The 12,990-nt window shown below is 41.8% G+C and overlaps 1 protein-coding gene and 1 pseudogene across 2 annotated transcripts in view; one reads left to right on the forward strand and one right to left on the reverse strand.

The window, feature by feature from the left end:
- The window catches only part of LOC126479405 (calpain-A), a 611,071-nt gene that overhangs the window by 437,694 nt on the left and 160,387 nt on the right, over window positions 1-12,990 (reverse strand). The gene's annotated exons all lie outside the window — the stretch shown is intronic.
- Window positions 7,588-7,705, forward strand: LOC126425000 (5S ribosomal RNA; annotated as a pseudogene).

Raw genomic sequence — 12,990 nt, forward strand, 5'->3', positions numbered from 1 at the left:
TCCGCTTTGTTGGATGTAAGTGAAAAATTAAAATCAAGTACTTGACTGGGACCTAAATCCGCATATCTGTCTGCTTCTGACAGTGATGTAGCAGTGTTATAACTAAACAGACGGTGTTCCGAGTGCTGCAGTGCGGGATGTGTACATCGCAGGACGCTGAAACACCGTAAGTAAATTCATTAATCGGTGCCCTCGTGGAATATGCTGAAACAAGTAAAACCTCCAGTTGAAAATATGGCTCTGTAAGAAGTCATAATGTGGTGTAGATGCCGGAAAAGGGTGGGATCGATCAAACACGTTCTGACACTTTTTTTATGATATTGTCACAAGTTACAACATGTGTTCAGGATGGTCTCCCGATTCAGCAACATGCTACATCCGTAAGACGGCATAGTCCACAGCTGCTCACAGCACAACTGGTGTAATCAGGGCGATATGTCGTCGTATGCTAATCTTCAGGTCAGGAAGAGTCCAGATGAATCCGTGATAGACACGATGTTTCATATATCCCGACAACCAGAAGTCACATGGATTTAGGTTGGAGGATCTGGAAAACCATACATATTGAAATTGCCTAGAGATGATTTGGTCGTTACCGAAAGTTTCACGAAGCAAACCTTTCACCCGGCAAGCGACATATTGTGTCATCGATCTTGCATGAAAATAGTGTCCTGAACACAGTTGTGTTCTTGCAAAGCTGGAAGTCACATGGGTTTGGGTCGGAGGATCTGGAAGACCGCACATCTTGAAATTCACTAGAGAGGATGTGGTCCTTACCGAAGGTTTCACGAAGCAAACTTTTCACCTAGCAAGCGACATGTATTATCACCCATCTTGCATGAAAATAGGGGCCTGGGCGCAGTTGTGTTCTTGCAAAGCTGGGATCGCATATTGCGCAAGGACATCCTTTTAAACAGCTGTATACATAAGAGAACAGCGAGATGTCATCTCCTCGAAGAAAAACGGACCGAAAATGAAAGAGCGTTTGTAAATACACTACACAGTGACATAAAGTGAGTGCAATGGATATTCGTGCACAACATGTGGCGGAGTAGAACCCCATGTACGACATTTCTGTAGATTCACAGCACCGTGCAGAGTAAAATGTGCCTCATCCGTCCAAAAAATATTCCTCGGTGATCTGTCATTCGTTAATTTCCAAAACGAAGGGCTACGTCACAGCGTTATAGCCTATGTCTGGTCTTTATTTGGTGCACTTTCTGAATCTTGTAGGGATACCAGTGTAAAGCACACCGCAAAATCTTTTGAACTGTTGATCAGGGAAGAGACAATTCCCGTGACTCAGCTGCAACTCTGGCTGCAGAATTTGAGGCATATGCTGCACGGTCGGCTATAGCAACAGCAGCTTCATCACCAACTGCCATGAGAATGGCCGCCTCTCTCTCCCTGCTGCATCACCTAATTCATCTATTTCTTCAAATTTATTGATGATATTCTTTAGCCCATTAATTGACATGGGGCCTCTTTGTAGCTTATTTCTGTCGACGGTGTTCCCGCAATGCGGCCGTGCTGTTGCTGCCGCTCTGATAAAACAGCTTCACCAACAGTGCACGATCTTCCTTCGGAATAGCCATTGCGTTTCGTACAGAAAACTTCCACTTGGTCGTGATAACTGATCTTCAAAGTTCGCCTCAAGCATCGTTGGTGAAAAACATTGAGCCTGTGTGTTAATTTTACTGATATTTACCAGGTCTCACACGTGTATATGGCCAACGGTAGGATGGTGGAGGAGCACAGCCGAAGCTTTGCGGACATACTTACCGAGTCTACTTGCCGTATGCATCGCATTCGTGGGAAGACTGCAGAAGCTTCCCCAGTCATACTGCTGATACCTACAACTACATGTTCATCGTAACAGATGAGACTGCCGAGATGTCGAAATCGGCAAACATCTTGTAGTTCCTTCTGTTTCACTATAATGTGTGTAGAAATATTTCCACTTTTTATGTAAATTTTGTTTGTCTTATCACCATTAATTTACCGGCCTACAGGACTGGCCATTCCATCTAGCTTGGTAGCCATTAGACGTAAGCTTTGCGGTGTTTCTACCGAAGAATGATGTCATCTGCAAAATCGAGATCCGTAATCATATATAGCTCATTCCAACGTATGTATGTTCATTTTGAAGCTGTCCATAGTTTTACCCATTATGGGATCTATAACTAATATGAAATGGAGTGATGACAAAAAGCATTCCTTTCTGAGGCCTGCCCGCATACTAAAGAAAGGAATATTCCCATCTTATGTTCTTATACAGTAACTGGACTGTAGATACAAGTTTCTGAATACATCAATGTGATGGTGAGGAATTCAACGTAGGCTTACAACACTCAAAATGGTTATCGGTTTATGCTATCGAAAACTTTTTTAAAATTTAGTTGCGGTGGACAGTTAAGTAGGCCTACTATTCGTTGTTCTATTACATTTCACAGAACAAATATTTGCTCAGAGCAGGATCTCCGCACTTCGAGAGTCAGTCCGTTCTTCTCGTAGTCGACAGTCTCGTAGCTTCCCGTTTCCTTTACAGAAGAACAGGGCAAAAGACTTTGCCTGGCACCTAGAGAAGCTTGATACTGCTCCTACTTGTACATTCGGTTAGGTTTCCTTTCTTCGTTAGTTTAACAATGAAGTCACGCGTCCAGTCTTTTGGAACATGCCTTGGCTACCAACAGGTATTGCGCAGCTTAGTAAGGTGATGAATAAAATCAGGGCCTCATATTTCGGAATTTCGGCTGAGATTTCATCCAAACTAGCCACGTTATTTTTTTTTAAATGTTGTGATTTATATGCACACCTCTGCTTCTTTGATGTCATCTCATGTTTTTTTTAACTCATGTTCGAAGTTATAAACATTAATTAGGTTAGGCTGCTTAAAGATTTCTTTGAAGTACTCAGCCCATCGGGCAGTTCGTTCATCTTTTCTTTTCAGAAGCTTGCCGTTTATATGCTTTATGGGGTCATTTGGAAAATTATGGGCTCCAGTAAGTTCCCGAACGATTTGGTATGATGTCCTGGCGTCATTTCGAGACCCTCTACCTTTCCAATCAAACCACTCTTTTTTATTGACTCTGCAACTGACTTCGGCGTAGCTCGGCGTATTTTCGTCTTGCTACTTGAAGCTCTTCTTGATCTTTTGCTTGTTCACGCTGTTGCTTTGCCATCATTATTTCATCTGTCAGATACCAAGCTTGGTCTTGAACCCATCGCTCTTTCTGTGTTCCCCTCCGTCGTGCAATTGTCTCGTCAGCACATGTACTCATAGAATCCTTAATTTAAGCCACTGCGTTTCAATGTCATCGGGTAAATCTTGAAGTTCCTGGAGTAAATTATAGGTCTGATTATGAATGAATTTTCTTCTTCTTTGTCTTTTAGCTTTGCCGCATGAGAGAGTCGTTTATGTTGTCGGCGTTGCTGCGATTTGCACTTCATTGGTTCCACTCAATATTCGCAGCAAAGGTGACTTCCATTGGCTATTTATACAAACGTTTCCACTTTCCTTTAGAATTTGTTTGTGAGCCCGTCTTCCGCAGCAAGCACAGACATATTCGTATTGTAAATAAAAACCGATTCTTCTTGCTGCAGTGCGTTTTATTTCTTCCAGACGCGTTTCACTTTTTACTTTAAGGCATCGCCAGTGGAATAATTCTTCGCATTTTTGGTTGGCATCTGCGTTTCTTCTCATCTGGTCACATTGTGCGACCTTCAAATGTGGCAATTGAGAGGAAACGCAGATACCAACCAAAAACGCGAAATATTCCGCTGACAATGCCTTAAAGTAAAAGGCGAAATGCGTCTCGAAGAAATAAAACACATTGCAGCAAGAAAAGGCGGTTTTTATTTATAAAATGAAAATTTCTTTTAGAGTGTCTCTATTAGGCGAACGCCAGGTTTTCTTGTACAGGGCCTTTATAAACGTTGATGACTTGTACTGACGACCGAGACGGCTAAGTTTAGCATAGGAACTCATGTACGGAAGAGTACCGTTTTTCCGCTTCAAGCGAAATACCGCAACACACGTTCAAATTTTCGAACGATTCCTAAGCCTGCACGTTCTCACTAGTAGAAGTCGCTAGACTATTACGTGTTGGGTCACATGAAATCCTTTATTTACGAGACCCTCGTGGCATCCGAGGAAGACCTCCTGGCGGCCGATGCCATATCCAAGTTGACGTCGATGGTCTTCACGTCAAGACTTACTTCTAAGTGGACGCAGACGACAAGGACAGGAGTCACGGAGCAACGTATGTTGTGGTATTTTGCGTATGGAGGGAAAACTGATGTTTCCGGACATGGTTCCTATGCTAACCGTAATCGTCTACAAGCTCTCAACGTCCGTAAAGGGAATTTCGTTGCATGCTGTATATTATTTTATGTGGAAAAAGACTACTGCGTCTACAGAGTCCGTGAAAACTACCGAATAATCTGAAACATTCACCATAATCATTTGCGCGTTGTGCTGTCGCGAAAGCCATTACGGTCATTGGTAACGCTTTTTTTACGACCCATAAGAAGTTTAAGATCATGATTGGGTATTTCATCAAATACATCGTGCAACTGCTCATAAGAATCATCCTTATCTTCATCGTTTGAACCTTCCGTTAGTGCATAGACCTAGTTGTCCTGGTGTGAGTGGATTGAATGCGTGCAGTGACAATTAGATCATTAACCGGATTCAATGTAATGAAAGCCTTAGCGGCTTTTTGACTATTGCAAGTTCTAAGTGCTAGTCCAACACCATGCACATGTTGATCATTATGCCCTGGGTAGAGGACTGCTTTACCGTGGCTATATCATTGCAGCCTGTCCTGCGAACTTCACAAAGGCCCAATGTGTCTAGTTTGCACACATATAATTTATGGAGTACCTGTACAAGAGGGCATGGTTTATTTGAGGATCCCAGATTCCAAGTTCTAAGTGGTACGACAGTTAAACTGAAAGAAATATTAAACTGAGGAAATACTTCTTGATTTTCTTTCGTACAGTAACATTTGGAAACAGAGATAAGAATTTCTACTTTTGCGACTGCCACGGTGGCCGAGCGGTTCTAGGCGCTTCAGTCTGGAACCGAGCGACTGCTACGGTAGCAGCTTCGAATCCTGCCTCGGGCATGGATGTGTGTGATGTCCTTAGGTTAGTTAGGTTTAAGTAGTTCTAAGTTCTAGGGGACTGATGACCTCCGATGTTAAGTCCCATAGTGCTCAGAGCCATTTGAACCAATCTACTTTTGCTTTGCTACCCTCAATGTCCTGTCATGTCCGTGACGGTCTGGACACTAACTTTGGTTCCACTAACAACTTTTACATATGACCAGAATTTCCTCAAGTTTGGTGAGAGATCTTCCGATAATATTCTGATACAGTATTCGTAAAGGCTTCTTTCACTCCCCGCTTGACAACCAAACTCGTTTCATTTCACTCTGTCTGTAGGCCTATGTTTTGTTTTACAGCAGTCTATTTTCCTCTAGAAGTTTCTTTATAGAACTGCGAACAATGGAGGGTCCTTCCAATCCTGAACTGTTCTATAATGTACAGATCTATCTAGTGCAGTGTCAACCATTCTTTTAAATTAGAGCCGAACGCGGTGGTCTCGCGGTTCTAGGCGCGCAGTCCGGAACCGCGCGACTGCTACGGTCGCAGGTTCGAATCCTGCCTCGGGCATGGATGTGTGTGATGTCCTTAGGTTAGTTAGGTTTAAGTAGTTCTAAGTTCTAGGGGACTGATGACCACAGCTGTTAAGTCCCATAGTGCTCAGAGCCATTTGAACCATTTTTAAATTAGAGCCATACTCATTACATGCTTAATGTTACGATTTCCTCACTGAAATATGGCGCTACCGCTTCTTTATCTAGTTTGCTGAACGATAAATCTTTCTATTCGTTTTAGTATAACTTTGTACTTTGGTAACCAATTTTGCGACGACTAATAATGGTCACTGATACCAGTTTCAACTTTTTCCTCTTTATCTAGTTTGTTGTACGGTAAATCTTTCTATTTGTTTTAGTAGTCCTTTGTACTTTGGTAATCAATGTTGCTTCGATTACACATAGGCACTCATCCTAGTGCGTGGGGTAACCACGAGAGTGCTCCTGCTGTCATACGAAATCGCACTCCATATCATAACTCCAGGTGTAGGTCCAGCGTGTCTAGCACACAGACAATTTTGTTGCGGATTCTCAACTGACCTCATCCTAACCAACACACGGTAATCACTGGCTTCGAGACAGAATCAGCTTTCATCAGAAAACACAACATACCTCCACCCTGCCCTCCAATGAGCTCTCGCTTCACACCACTGAAGACGCAAATGGCGGTGGTTTGGGGTCAGTGGAATGCGCGCAACATGACGTCTGGTTCGGGGCTATCCTTGAGGTAACCGATATGTAACAGTTGGTTGTGTCACTGAGGTGCCAACTGCTGCTCAAATTGCTGCTTCAGATGGAGTACGAGGCGCCAGAGCCATACGCCGAACAAGATGGTCTTCCCTCTCGGTAGTGCCACGTGGCCGTCTGGAGACCGCTCTTCTTGCGATCGTACATTGCACTAAGTCTTTCTGCAGTATCGCAGAAGGAACATCCAGCTTTTCTTAGCCCTATTGCGCGACCTCGTTCAAACTCAGTGAGGTGTTGATAATGGCGCCTTTGTCGCCACAAAGGCATTCTGGCCGGTGTGGCCGAGCGGTTCTAGGCGCTTCAGTCTGGAACCGCGCGACAGCTACTGTCGCAGGTTCGAATCCTGCCTCGGGCATGGACGTGTGTGATGTCCTTAGGTTAGTTAGGTTTAAGTAGTTCTAAGTTATAGGGGACTGATGACCTCAGATGTTCAGTCCCGTAGTGCTCAGAGCCATTTGAATCATTTGAAAGGCATTTTTGGCTAACATCAACTCACTACGTCCAATGCTCACGACCGTTACGGTGTGTATTTTGAGCAAACATGCATCCTCATAGTGGCGCTACTAGTGCCACTCTTACGCGACTGGCACGAAATATGAATAGATATCATCTTTCAAATGTAGAAACATACATGCCAATTTTCTGGTATTGCTACTTTTACCTCAGTGTACATTCGACGTGCAGACAAATTAAACTTTGCCAACATACTATTCCCTACAGAGCTCAAACACGTTCACATTTTCGAAAAATAGTACGACATCCAGTATTCAGATTATGAATGGATGAGTGTAGAAGGTGAGAAGAAAGACCAAGAGCCTGAGTTGTAACACTGCATATCACAAACCACCGTTGCGACAGACATGTAAATCTGATATGTTGCAGGGTGCTGATAATGCAGATATATGCCATTTCTAGTACACAAAAAATCTTGTCGAGGTTCGCACAGAGTAGCATTACTTCATCTAATCACTATGCTAGATGCACATTTAGTTGAGAAATATGTGCGTGAAAAATGTAAAACTTAGATGATGACTTGAGGTCACTATTACTTAATTGTAAAAGCACTGAATTTGAAAACATTGTATGTAAAAATACTGCATGAAAAAATTTTATAATAAATTTTATATCACTCAAATTTTGTGTTGGATTTCTTTTTTGTTAACCTTCCTACCCCCTCCGGCAATGGCCTTGCCCCAGTGGTTACACCGGTTCCCGTGAGATCACCGAAGTTAAGCGCTGTCGGGCGTGGCCGGCACCTGGATGGGTGACCGTCCAGGCCGCCATGCGCTGTTGCCATTCTTCGGGGTGCACTTAGCCTAGTGATGCCAATTGCGGAGCTACTTGACCGAATAGTAGCGGCTCCGATCAAAGAAAACCACCATAACGACCGGGAGAGCGGTGTACTGACCACATGCCCCTCCTATCCGCATCCTCACTGAGGATGACACGGCGGTCGGATGCTCCCGATGGGCCACTTGTGGCCTGAAGACGGAGTGCAGTGCGTTTGCATCACACACAACGTTAACAAGCATCTATCTGTCTCTCAACTGGGCTATGTCTTACCAGGATAGTTGACACAAGTGTAGATATCTCTCTCTCTTCTCTGGGACTTCCTCTGCCTCGTAACAGCAGGTATGGAATTATGTGCATGTCTGTGGCGAAAAAACTCGAGAGATCAGAGTATTTACTTTGTATACTCTTTTATAAATATTTCACAAGAAGTTGAAGTAGTTTTTTAAATGTTGCGGGAGATGGAATGACGTGTGTATTTAAGGATTACAATATTTGATGAATGAAGTAGAGAGATATGCTTGTGGGGAAAAAGAAATGTTTACTTTCGTATGAGAGATCATTTTTGTGTGTGTCTGTGAGGTAGAGAGAGAATGACTACTTTGAACGAGAGAGATCATATGTTTGGAAGGGGTATTTAATTTGACAGAGGGGGTACATGTTGTAAGGGATATAGAATTTGACGTATGAAATACAGAGGCCTGTGTGTCTGCGTGAACCATTTTATGTAAATACTGTATATCTTTGACGTCGGAATCATTTTAATGTTAAGTCAGAGATAGGTATGTATAGGTAAATAATGCATTACTTTGACTTTGGCTTCTCTTTAATTTTAAATCAGATGTACCACTACTGTACCACTCCGTACGAACAGGTCTCGCAAGACCCTAACGGTACTGAGTGACCGCCGTGTCACGGTCAGCTTGTAGGCGTCACTGGATGCGGATACGGTGGGGCTTGTGGTCGTCACACCGCTCTTCCGGCCGTCGGCATTTTTCGTGACCGGAGCCGCTACTTCTTCAGTCAAGTAGCTTCTCCATTTTCCGCACAAGTGCTGAGTGCACCCCGCTTGCCAACAGCGTTCTGTAGACTGGACGGTCACCCATCCAAGTGCTAGCCAAGCCCGACAGCGCTTATTACGGTGATCTGACGCAAACCAGGGTTACCACAGCGGCAAGGCCGTTGGCCTGAAATCGGAAGTAACAGAGAGAAATGACTACTTTGTAATAGATGTGTTAAAAAGTACAGTTTTTTATGTATGAAATACAGAGAGAACGCGTGTTTGTAAAGAGTACAAGATTTTCTACATACACCGACCCCATTTTCATCGTACTTATGTAATGCATACCTCTGATATCGGAATTATTTTTATATTATGCCAGTGGCATGTATATGTAGGTAAATAGTGTATAACTTTAATCTTGGCTTCACTTTATAAACTGAGGCATATCTGACATGCCTTTGAGTACTTCGTTCTGATTTGTTGGAAAGAAGGGAGGGAGGAGTATAAAGCACAAAGTTGTTTTGTACGTAAATAAAAGGCGATAACTTGACAGCGTTTTTATGCTGGAAATAGTGAGTATCTTTGACTCCCAAGAAAGTAATGAATATATTTGTCTCTCATGTTTAGGTTATGTATTTTTTTTACTGCATATTTAGCTTATCATCTTAGCATTACGCTCTGACTGATTGGAAAGAGGAAGCGTAGGGGATATAAAGCACACTATTTTCATACGTAATTAATGTAACTTGACACCATTTTTATACAGAAAATAATTAATGTCGTGGACTTTTAAGTGAATAATGAATAATTTTGAATTTCAAGTTGAGATTACCTAATTTTTACTGCATATCTGGTGTAGTTTTGTAATATTACATTCTGATTGGTTGGAAAGAGGAAATGGCGGGGTATAAAACACACAATTGGTCTGTCTCCATCATCCTGTGTTTTAATACTGTGGTTTGGTGGGCTGGACATAAGGAAGGGTAGGAAGGAGAGGGGAATGGGTGTGACGTGATATGCAAGTCAGAAATAAAGTCATTTGACACCACTTTTAAACATCATTTTAATACTATGTTCTGATTGGTTGGGGTTTTAAATTTTCTGCTAACACGGTTGGGTTATTTCCTTAACCTTGGATTTTTAATATTGCATTGTGATTGACTGGAGGTAGGGAGGGGAGAGGGTTATCAATTTCTCACTAACCAAATTGGGCTATTTTCTAATACTATACTCTGACTGGTTGGAAAGAGGAGAACATGTAAAAACACAATTGGTTTGTTTCCATCATCTTGGATTTTTAATACTGCGCTATGATTGGCTGGAGGTAAGTGGGAGGGGGGGTGGAGAGGGGAGGGGCAGAATGCTTTTAATTTTCCATTAATACAACTGAACTCTTTCCGCCAACTTGGACTTTTAATAATGCACTATGACAGGCTGCAAATAAGGAGGGTGTGGGGCTTCTGACCTACGTCATTACTCTGCTTTTCACAATAAAGTGTCTGGCATTGATAAGGATGAGGAAATCACTGATAAGGATGATTATGTCATGAGTTTAAGGTCATCGATGACGTCATGCAAGCCATTACTTATAAGGATGGCGACATTACATTCCAAGTTCGGGGAAGAGGGTACGGTGAACATGTGGCCTGTAGTCGTCGTAGTTTACTACTAGCATGGATACAAAAAATATAAACTGACAGCGCTTGATAAAAGGAGCATTTAGTGTCGACCTGGAAAAATTGTTAGGCAATGTCAAATGGTGCAAGATGTTGAAATTATGAGGAAAACTGGGGTAAGCTATAGGGAGAGACGGGTAATATAGAACATGTATGAGGGCCAAGAGCGAATAATAAGAGTGGAAGACCAAGAAGGAAGTGCTCGTTTGAAAAAGGGTGTAAGACACGGATGATGGAAATAAAAGGAAGGTTTAGGAGTGGATTTAAAATTCAAGGTGAAAGGATGTCAATGATAAGATTCGATGATTACATTGCTATCCTCAATGAAAGTGAAGAAGAATTAAAAGATGTGCTGAATGGAATGAAAAGTCTAATGAGTATAGAATATAGACTGAAAGTGGATGGCAGAAAAACGAAAGTAATGAGAAGTAGGAGAAATTAGAACAGCGAGAAATTTAACATCGGGACTGATGGTCATGAAGTAGACGAAGTTAAGGAATTTTGCTACCTAGGCAGTAAAATAACCAATGATGGACGGAGCAAAGAGGACATCAAAAGTAGACCAGCAGTGGCAAAAAGAGCATTCCGGACCAAGAGAAGTCTACTAACATCAAACATAGGCCTTAATTTGAGGAAGAAATTTCTGAAAATGTACTTTTGGAGCACAGCATTGTATGTAGAGAAACATGGACTCTGGGAAAGCCGGAACAGAAGAGAATCGAAGCTTTTGAGATACTGCAAACGAATACTGAAAATTAAGTGGACTGATAAGGTAAGGAATGAGGAGGTTCTGCGCAGAATCGGAGAGGAATATATGGAAAACACAAAGAAGAAGAAGGAATAGGATGATAGGAGATATGTTAAGACATAAAGGAATAACTTGCATGGTACTATAAGGAGCTGTAGAGGGTCAAAACTGTAGATAAAGACAGAAATTGGGATATATCCAGCAAATATTGAGGACGTAGGCTGCAAGTGCTACTCTGAGATGAAGAGGTTAGTACAGGAGAGGAAAGCAAACAATCTTCTATGACAATGACTGCCTTAAAAAGCGTCAAAATGTTACATATTTATCTGTTAATCGTAATTTTAACTTTTTTGTAATAAACAACTATAGTGTCTCTCGTGTGAGAATTAAGTGTAATAGTATAAAATGATGACAGTCGACAATGTTTTTGAAAAATCATTACGCAACAGATAATAGTAGACAATGGCAAGTTTACGAAAGAGATTTCAGCTGAATAATTTCCTATCAAATGTATTCAAATTACCTCTGCTGGCAACACTTAAAATCGGTCATGAAGGTTCTGTCGCACACATCCCATCTGAAGTTATTTCGTACCAAATTCACTCCAGCATGTCTGGCGTGACTTGTTAAGTTGCGAGATACGAGATAGATTCTAGCCCTAGGCTCTGGTAAGAAGCTGGTGAGGATGGAGCCAACAAGGTAGCCTACCATTGATGCTACTAAAAAAAAAAAAAATTAAAAAAAATCAAGAGATGTCAGGCCCAGTGTACATGGGTATCATACAATTGGCGCACCTCGTCTCATCACTTACGTGGAAAGCGGGAAAGGGGACGTTTAGGTAATCCCGGACGTCTTACCATACAGTCAAAACGTGATCTATTTTCTTCAAGATGCACCAAGACCATGTTGGTCGAATGAACAACTTTGTACGAATTTTAATACAGTTGTAAAGTACTTTTTAACAGACACAACAAAGTTCTTTATTCAACTTGTTGGTTACAGATATAAGTTGCCCTTATCCCAATTTACAATAACGATTCTGGCGTCATTACTATCTGTTTTCTTTTTAAGTATAACGTTTCACAGCCACTGCAATAACAGCACCATATTACATGAATTTCGATGTCCTTAAATTTTGCAATCACTGCTTGTGAATCGTACTTACGGAGCTCCAATGTATAAAAGTAATTCTGCAACTGAATTGCAGCCACACTCAGTTTTCTTATAGCACACCCATTCAGAGCAGGTAGCTCACTGGTTGTGAATATACCTGCAGCTACTTGCCGACACGCAACCAGTTCTTTGTTCTCACTGACACAGCTGCATTTTCGGGAGATTCTAGTTCTTATACCTGGCCGTAAGTGAAAAAAAAATCTAATGAGAAAAAAAAGTACTGTTTGTGATTTCTGGTGCCAGCTTCTTTCAAGTGCTGGAGTTTCTGTAATCGAACGGGTGGAAAGCCAGGGGTTGCGTTGCGTTTTAACGACTTCTTTGAGACGCAAGAAGCAGATCCAGTTATAAATTACTACACTGTAGAAATAATGGGAAGTTAGCACTGTCTTAAGAACGTGCAGTGTCTTCTACAGTATGTGAGTCCTACACTGGGAAATGGAAAAAAACACGCGACCTATAGCCTTAGATCTCTGTACTGATAGTTCTCTACGAAGACTATTAAACGCCTGTCCGACATTCCATCTGAGCAGATATAATCGTTTATTGCACAATGTTCGTGTTTGTTTGCATGTTATCTTCCGCAGTAGCTGTTTCAAAAAAAGTTATTATTATTTTGTTGTACGCTTACTGCAATTGAAGCATCTTCAGTGAACACTGGTGTTTATTCGACTTTTTTACATGTTCTGAAGTC

This window comes from Schistocerca serialis, chromosome 1, assembly GCF_023864345.2.
Source record: "Schistocerca serialis cubense isolate TAMUIC-IGC-003099 chromosome 1, iqSchSeri2.2, whole genome shotgun sequence".
NCBI classification, from domain to species: domain Eukaryota; kingdom Metazoa; phylum Arthropoda; class Insecta; order Orthoptera; family Acrididae; genus Schistocerca; species Schistocerca serialis.